Source organism: Scyliorhinus canicula, chromosome 25, assembly GCF_902713615.1.
Source record: "Scyliorhinus canicula chromosome 25, sScyCan1.1, whole genome shotgun sequence".
Lineage (NCBI taxonomy): Eukaryota > Metazoa > Chordata > Chondrichthyes > Carcharhiniformes > Scyliorhinidae > Scyliorhinus > Scyliorhinus canicula.
In genome coordinates this window covers 25496260-25504707 of record NC_052170.1, presented here as the reverse complement: position 1 = coordinate 25504707, position 8448 = coordinate 25496260, and the positions used below count along the sequence as shown (strand labels likewise).

General features: G+C 51.6%; 1 protein-coding gene across 7 annotated transcripts in view; it reads right to left on the bottom strand.

Annotated features, from left to right (window-relative positions):
- Positions 1 to 8448, bottom strand: part of LOC119957087 (EVI5-like protein) — a 311414-nt gene that overhangs the window by 300159 nt on the left and 2807 nt on the right. The window contains exon 2 of one of the 7 annotated variants that reach the window (XM_038784755.1): positions 5674 to 5728. The exons of 5 other annotated variants lie outside the window; for them this stretch is intronic. The gene's annotated coding sequence lies outside the window, so the exon portion shown is untranslated. Of the gene's footprint in view, positions 1 to 5673; positions 5729 to 8448 lie in introns of those variants that run through there. One more of the 7 variants, XM_038784760.1, reaches the window with a different exon arrangement.

The window sequence follows — 8448 nt, the reverse complement described above, 5'->3', positions numbered from 1 at the left end:
CTCCAGTCACACACTCATCCAGACTCGCCTCGCTACAGTCACAACCTCATCCAGACCCCCCTCAGTCACAGCCTCATCCAGACTCCCCTCAGTCACAGCCTCATCCAGACTCCCCTCAGTCACAGCCTCATCCAGACTCCCCTCAGTCACAGCCTCATCCAGACTCCCCTCAGTCACAGCCTCATCCAGACACAGCCTCATCCAGACTCCCCTCAGTCACAGCCTCATCCAGACCCCCCTCAGTCACAGCCTCATCCAGACTCCCCTCAGTCACAGCCTCATCCAGACCCCCCTCAGTCACAGCCTCATCCAGACCCCCCTCAGTCACAGCCTCATCCAGACCCCCCCTCAGTCACAGCCTCATCCAGACTCCCCTCAGTCACAGCCTCATCCAGACCCCCCTCAGTCACAGCCTCATCCAGACTCCCCTCAGTCACAGCCTCATCCAGACCCCCCTCAGTCACAGCCTCATCCAGACCCCCCTCAGTCACAGCCTCATCCAGACCCCCCTCAGTCACAGCCTCATCCAGACCCCCCTCAGTCACAGCCTCATCCAGACTCCCCTCAGTCACAGCCTCATCCAGACCCCCCTCAGTCACAGCCTCATCCAGACCCCCCTCAGTCACAGCCTCATCCAGACTCCCCTCAGTCACAGCCTCATCCAGACCCCCCTCAGTCACAGCCTCATCCAGACCCCCTCAGTCACAGCCTCATCCAGACCCCCCTCAGTCACAGCCTCATCCAGACTCCCCTCATCACAGCCTCATCCAGACCCCCTCAGTCACAGCCTCATCCAGACTCCCCTCAGTCACAGCCTCATCCAGACCCCCCTCAGTCACAGCCTCATCCAGACCCCCCTCAGTCACAGCCTCATCCAGACCCCCCTCAGTCACAGCCTCATCCAGACTCCCCTCAGTCACAGCCTCATCCAGACCCCCCTCACTACAGTCACAGCCTCATCCAGACACCCTCACAACAGTCACAGCCTCATCCAGACTCCCCTCAGTCACAGCCTCATCCAGACCCCCCTCAGTCACAGCCTCATCCAGACCCCCCTCAGTCACAGCCTCATCCAGACCCCCCTCAGTCACAGCCTCATCCAGACCCCCCTCAGTCACAGCCTCATCCAGACCCCCCTCACTCACAGCCTCATCCAGACTCCCCTCAGTCACCGCCTCATCCAGACCCCCCTCAGTCACAGCCTCATCCAGACCCCCCTCACTCACAGCCTCATCCAGACTCCCCTCAGTCACAGCCTCATCCAGACCCCCCTCAGTCACAGCCTCATCCAGACCCCCCTCACTACAGTCACAGCCTCATCCAGACTCCCCTCAGTCACAGCCTCATCCAGACCCCCCTCAGTCACAGCCTCATCCAGACCCCCCTCAGTCACAGCCTCATCCAGACTCCCCTCAGTCACAGCCTCATCCAGACACCCTCAGTCACAGCCTCATCCAGACTCCCCTCAGTCACAGCCTCATCCAGACTCCCCTCAGTCACAGCCTCATCCAGACCCCCCTCAGTCACAGCCTCATCCAGACCCACCTCAGTCACAGCCTCATCCAGACTCCCCTCAGTCACAGCCTCATCCAGACCCCCCTCACTACAGTCACAGCCTCATCCAGACTCCCCTCAGTCACAGCCTCATCCAGACCCACCTCAGTCACAGCCTCATCCAGACTCCCCTCAGTCACAGCCTCATCCAGACCCCCCTCACTACAGTCACAGCCTCATCCAGACCCCCCTCAGTCACAGCCTCATCCAGACCCCCCTCAGTCACAGCCTCATCCAGACCCCCCTCAGTCACAGCCTCATCCAGACCCCCTCACTACAGTCACAGCCTCATCCAGACTCCCCTCAGTCACAGCCTCATCCAGACCCCCCTCAGTCACAGCCTCATCCAGACCCCCCTCAGTCACAGCCTCATCCAGACTCCCCTCAGTCACAGCCTCATCCAGACCCCCCTCAGTCACAGCCTCATCCAGACTCCCCTCAGTCACAGCCTCATCCAGACTCCCCTCAGTCACAGCCTCATCCAGACCCCCTCAGTCACAGCCTCATCCAGACCCCCTCAGTCACAGCCTCATCCAGACCCCCCTCAGTCACAGCCTCATCCAGACTCCCCTCACTACAGTCACAACCTCATCCTGACACCCTCACTACAGTCACAGCCTCATCCAGACCCCCCTCAGTCACAGCCTCATCCAGACTCCCCTCACTACAGTCACAACCTCATCCTGACACCCTCACTACAGTCACAGCCTCATCCAGACCCCCCTCAGTCACAACCTCATCCTGACACCCTCACTACAGTCATAGCCTCATCCAGACTCCCCTCACTACAGTCACAACCTCATCCTGACACCCTCACTACAGTCACAGCCTCATCCAGACTCCCCTCACTACAGTCACAACCTCATCCTGACACCCTCACTACAGTCACAGCCTCATCCAGACCCCCCTCGCTACAGTCACAGCCTCATCCAGACTCCCCTCAGTCACAGCCTAACCCAGACTCCCCCGCTTCAGTCAAAAATACAGTCACAGCCTAATCCAGACTCCACTCACTACAGTAAATAATAGTCACTGCCTCATCCAAACTCCCCTCGCTACAGTCACAAATACAGTCACAGCCTCATCCAGGCTTGCCTCACTACTGTCAAAAGTAATCACCGTCTCATCCGGACTCTCCTCGCTACAGTCAAAAAATACACTCACTGTCTGATCCGGACTCCCGTCGCTACAGTCAAAAACAGTCACAGCCCATCCAGCCTCCACTCGCTACAGTCGAAAATACAGTCACTGTCTAATCCAGACTCCATTCGCTACAGTCAAAAATACAGTCACTGTCTAATCCAGACTCCATTCGCTACAGTCAAAAATACAGTCACTGTCTAATCCAGACTCCATTCGCTACAGTCAAAAATACAGTCACTGTCTGATCCGGACTCCCGTCGCTACAGTCAAAAATACAGTCACTGTCTAATCCAGACTCCATTCGCTACAGTCAAAAATACAGTCACTGTCTAATCCAGACTCCATTCGCTACAGTCAAAAATACAGTCACTGTCTAATCCAGACTTCCCTCGCACAGTCAAAAATACAGTCACTGTCTAATCCAGACTTCCCTCGCAACAGTCAAAAATACAGTCACTGTCTAATCCAGACTCCATTCGCTAGTCAAAAATACAGTCACTGTCTAATCCAGACTCCATTCGCTACAGTCAAAAATACAGTCACTGTCTAATCCAGACTCCATTCGCTACAGTCAAAAATACAGTCACTGTCTAATCCAGACTCCATTCGCTACAGTCAAAAATACAGTCACTGTCTAATCCAGACTCCATTCGCTACAGTCAAAAATACAGTCACTGTCTAATCCAGACTCCATTCGCTACAGTCAAAAATACAGTCACTGTCTAATCCAGACTCCATTCGCTACAGTCAAAAATACAGTCACTGTCTAATCCAGACTTCCCTCGCAACAGTCAAAAATACAGTCACTGTCTAATCCAGACTCCATTCGCTAGTCAAAAATACAGTCACTGTCTAATCCAGACTTCCCTCGCAACAGTCAAAAATACAGTCACTGTCTAATCCAGACTTCCCTCGCAACAGTCAAAAATACAGTCACTGTCTAATCCAGACTCCATTCGCTAGTCAAAAATACAGTCACTGTCTAATCCAGACTCCATTCGCTACAGTCAAAAATACAGTCACTGTCTAATCCAGACTCCATTCGCTAGTCAAAAATACACTCACTGTCTAATCCAGACTCCATTCGCTACAGTCAAAAATACAGTCACTGTCTAATCCAGACTCCATTCGCTACAGTCAAAAATACAGTCACTGTCTAATCCAGACTTCGCTCACTACAGTCAAAAATACAGTCACTGTCTAATCCAGACTTCGCTCACTACAGTCAAAAATACAGTCACTGTCTAATCCAGACTCTGCTCACTACAGTCATAAGTACAGTCACTATCTCATCCGGACTCCCGTCGCTAGTCAAAAATAGTCACAGCCTCATCCAGACTACACTCGCTACAGTCGAAAATACAGTCACAGCCTCATCCAGACTCCGCGCTCACTACAGTCAAAAATACAGTCACTGTCTGATCCAGACTCCGCCTGCTTCAGTCAAAAATACAGTCACCTGACCCACTGAGGCCATTAGTAAACAATTCAAACCAGATTCTCCTGCAAATTTATTGATTTGTAATCATGGAGCATTACCAAAGAAATGTTCACTCTTTGGAAAAAGGGGCATTGGAGGCATGCCCCACAGCCACAAATCAACCTAATGTCACTTACTTGTCCGAATCACACGGAGCTGTACCTGGAGCTTCCTACCAGAATGACATTGCAACACCGCAGGAAATGCTTTCAGAGTCTGGTTCACGCCCAGCGGAGGCCAGATTCGAAAGCTCACGTGTCAGCCTTGAGCGGTGGTGTCAGAGGTGACTTTTGGAGCTGTGCAAGATTGGGATAGGTAAACCTGGAATATCACTTCCAACTAATTTGAGAGCAGGGCAATACTTAAGAGAGAAGGCCTGTTTACGGAATTCCCAACTGAATCATTCAAAACTCCTTCAGGTTAAGGCCCAGTGTAACCAACGTCACCATTGAACCTCTGGCCTTGAAACCACAGCGAGGTAGGAGAGAGTCAATCCACATCCACAGCTGTTGAATAACACCAAATGCCAAGATCAGCTTCATTATCCACTGTGGGTACCAACTGCGCCGACCCCACCACCTTCAAGGGTAATCAGGGACGGATTAAGAACAAAGAAAATTACAGCACAGGAACAGGCCCTTCGGCCCTCCCAGCCTGTGCAACAATTGCTGGCCTCGCCTGCCTAGGAATCGAAACGTTAGCTCCGTTCTCTCTCTCCGGACGCTGTCGGACCTGCTGAGATTGGCCAGCGTTTTCGGTTTCAGATTCCAGCATCCACAGTGATTTGCTTCCACCGTGCGACCTGACTCTGCTCAACTCTATTTGCCACCGACCGTACACACCTGAAGTTCTACCAGGTGCACCCCCTTCCTCAGCATCTCTTCCACTCGTTCGCCCCCCCCACCCCCCACAACCCAACCCCCAACCGTCAATCCAGCAAGTTTGTCTGTCCCCTTTAATCAGCGATTAGGGCAGCACGGTGGCATTGTGGATAGCACAATTGCTTCACAGCTCCAGGGTCCCAGGTGCGATTCCGGCTTAGGTCACTGTCTGTGCGGAGTCTGCACGTTCTCCCCGTGTCTGCGTGGGTTTCCTCCGGGTGCTCCGGTTTCCTCCCACAGTCCAAAGATGTGCAGGTTAGGTGGATTGGCCATGCTAAATTGCCCTTAGTGTCCAAAATTGTCCTTAGTGTTGGGCGGGGTTACTGGGTTATGGGGATAGGGTGGAGGTGTTCACCTTGGGTAAGGTGCTCTTTCCAAGAGCCGGTGCAAACTTGATGGGCCGAATGGCCTCCTTCTGCACTGTAAATTCTATGAAACACCTCCCCGCCCCCCCCCCGCCCAGAACAGGGTGAAGCTCCGAGATCTAGCTCATGGTCAATGAGTTACTGCTGCACTGTGAATGGTTGAGTTATTAATCGCCCATTCCAAGAAATCCTTATGTTCCCCAACACATAACACCATACATCACCGAGTAAAACCGATGGAATGACGTACCCGGTGGCCAGCATGCTCGGTCACAAGGCTTCCCCACTCGAATAACCTTGCAAATCTAGACGGAGACAAGAAAGAGCAGAAAGTGCTAGAAATAGACCGCTGGACGGTCAGCGTCCACAAAACGACTGGTTAATCTAATTTGGCTTTTGTGTTGGACATGGGGAGCAAACCCGAGGTTTTCTGCAGGGGGGGATATGACCACCTGTATTCAGCCTCCCACCCCGCTCTCCCACGAGCTGAGAGCTATCAGTTCAGCGAGAGGCTCAGCCCTAGATTCACGGTGCAAAATGAAAATCACAAACAGCTATATAAAGCATAATCCGCTGGGAATACATTAAAGCCATTCACTCACAGTCTGGAAAAGGGCAACGGCTGGTTAACCTCCCAGATCACACGATAGACTAATTCCAATGGATTCCCCACATCACTCGCTCCTCTCCAAATACAGCTGGGGCGAGCGCCTACCGGAGGAGATTCTACCCAAAACCATGACCTTCCTTTAATTCTCCCCCAACAATCCAATAATATTGGGTTGCCAAAGTGTCATCAGTGGAAACGCAGCACTGCGAGGGCCTGTACTCGGGGGCTCTGCTAATTATGACAATTTAAAAGTCTAATTAACTATAAGGGAAGTATAACGCTGATGTGTAATGATTGCTTGTATCAATTAGACACTCCACACACACACACTGTGGTGTTTACCAGACATAAAAAGGGAATGACAAGGTTACTCGAGTTGAGGAGATGTTTGAAATATAAATACTGCAATAATATGCAGGTTGGCCATACGATGTGTGTTTTCATGAACAAACAATGCTGGTGACCGTTGATTCAAGTCAGTAAGGGCTGTTGTCGGCTGCAAAGAGACATAGATAGGATGCAGAGCTGGGCTGAGAAGTGGCAGATGGAGTTTAACCCTGAAAAGTGTGAGGTTGTCCATTTTGGAAGGACAAATATGAATGCGGAATACAGGGTTAACGGTAGGGTTCTTGGCAATGTAGAGGAGCAGAGAGATCTTGGGGTCTATGTTCATAGATCTTTGAAAGTTGCCACTCAAGTGCATAGAGCTGTGAAGAAGGCCTATGGTGTGCTAGCGTTCATTAGCAGAGGGATTGAATTTAAGAGCCGTGAGGTGATGATGCAGCTGTACAAAACCTTGGTCAGGCCACATTTGGAGTACTGTGTGCAGTTCTGGTCACCTCATTTTAGGAAGGATGTGGAAGCTTTCGAAAATGTGCAAAGGAGATTTACCAGGATGTTGCCTGGAATGGAGAGTAGGTCTGACGAAGAAAGGTTGAGGGTGCTAGGCCTTTTCTCATTAGAACGGAGAAGGATGAGGGGCGACTTGATAGAGGTTTATAAGATGATTTGATAGAGGTTTATAAGATGATCAGGGGAATAGATAGAGTAGACAGTCAGAGACTTTTTCCCCGGGTGGAACAAACCATTACAAAGGGGACATAAATTTAAGGTAAATGGTGGAAGATATAGGGGGATGTCAGAGGTAGGTTCTTTACCCAGAGAGTAGTGGGGCATGGAATGCACTGCCTGTGGTAGTAGTTGAGTCGGAAACATTAGGGACCTTCAAGCGGCTATTGGATAGGTACATGGATTACGGTAGAATAATGGAGTGTAGATTCATTTGTTCTTAAGGGCAGCACGGTAGCACAGTGTTTAGCACAATTGCTTCACAGCTCCACCCTCCTTGACCATCACATCTTGCCCCACCCATCATAGAATCCCTCCAGTGCAGAAAGCCATGCGGCCCATCGAAACTGCACCGACCCTCTGAAGGAGCACTCCTAACCTGATCATCCCTGGACATTAAGGGGCAATTTAACATGGCTTATCCGCTTAACCTGCACATCTCTGGATTGTGGGAGGAAACCGGAGCACCCGGAGGAAACCCACTGTGCCACCCCTCAGTGACCTAATCCAAAAACACAGCATCAGTTTTCACATATCTGCCGAGGATGCCCAGCTCGCTCAGCTCCTCTGCGGTTGCTGAACCATCAGACTGCACATCCAACACTGGACCACGGGAAATGGCGTCCAATTAATTCTCAGAAGACACAAGCTGTCGGATTGCACTCCCTCACGACGCACTCCATCCATCTCCCTGGCCACACCCCTACGGTTATTCCTGACTGCAGGTGAACCTTCTGACTGCACCTTCATATCATCCCGATACCATCACTGGCTGTGCTCACACACCAACACTGGCCCTCGGTTAAGCGGTTTCAAATTCTCACCCTCCATCTCAAATTCGTGCGTGGCCTCCGCGTCCCTCCCCATCCCTGCAATCTCCTTCAGCCCATCAACCCTCAGAGATGTCTGCACGCCACTAATTCTCCCCCCCCCCCCCCCTCCAATTTTCACCGCTCCACCATTGGTGATTGCGCCTCGGCAGATTCGAAGCTCTCAGAGCTGCTTTGTGCTGTAAAATACTCCTTTCATCTATCCTCATGTCCCACGTCACTCAGTGCTCTACAACACCCCCAGCAAGTCCCTTTGAACATTTTATGATATTAAAGGTATTCTATAAGACATGTTCTTGGTATTTGCCTTGTTCCAACCCTCACCAGACAGAAGGGAAACATTGAGCAAGAAATTGCTCCATTAGTATTACCATCCAGTTCTGTATCCCAGTCCCTCCCATCATCTTCAACACTCCAGCACCTTGCACCATCCATATCCCTGCCCCCTCCTCTCACTCCCCCTCCTCTCCCTCCCCCCTCCTCTCCCTACCCCCTCCTCGCCCTCGCCCCCTCCTCC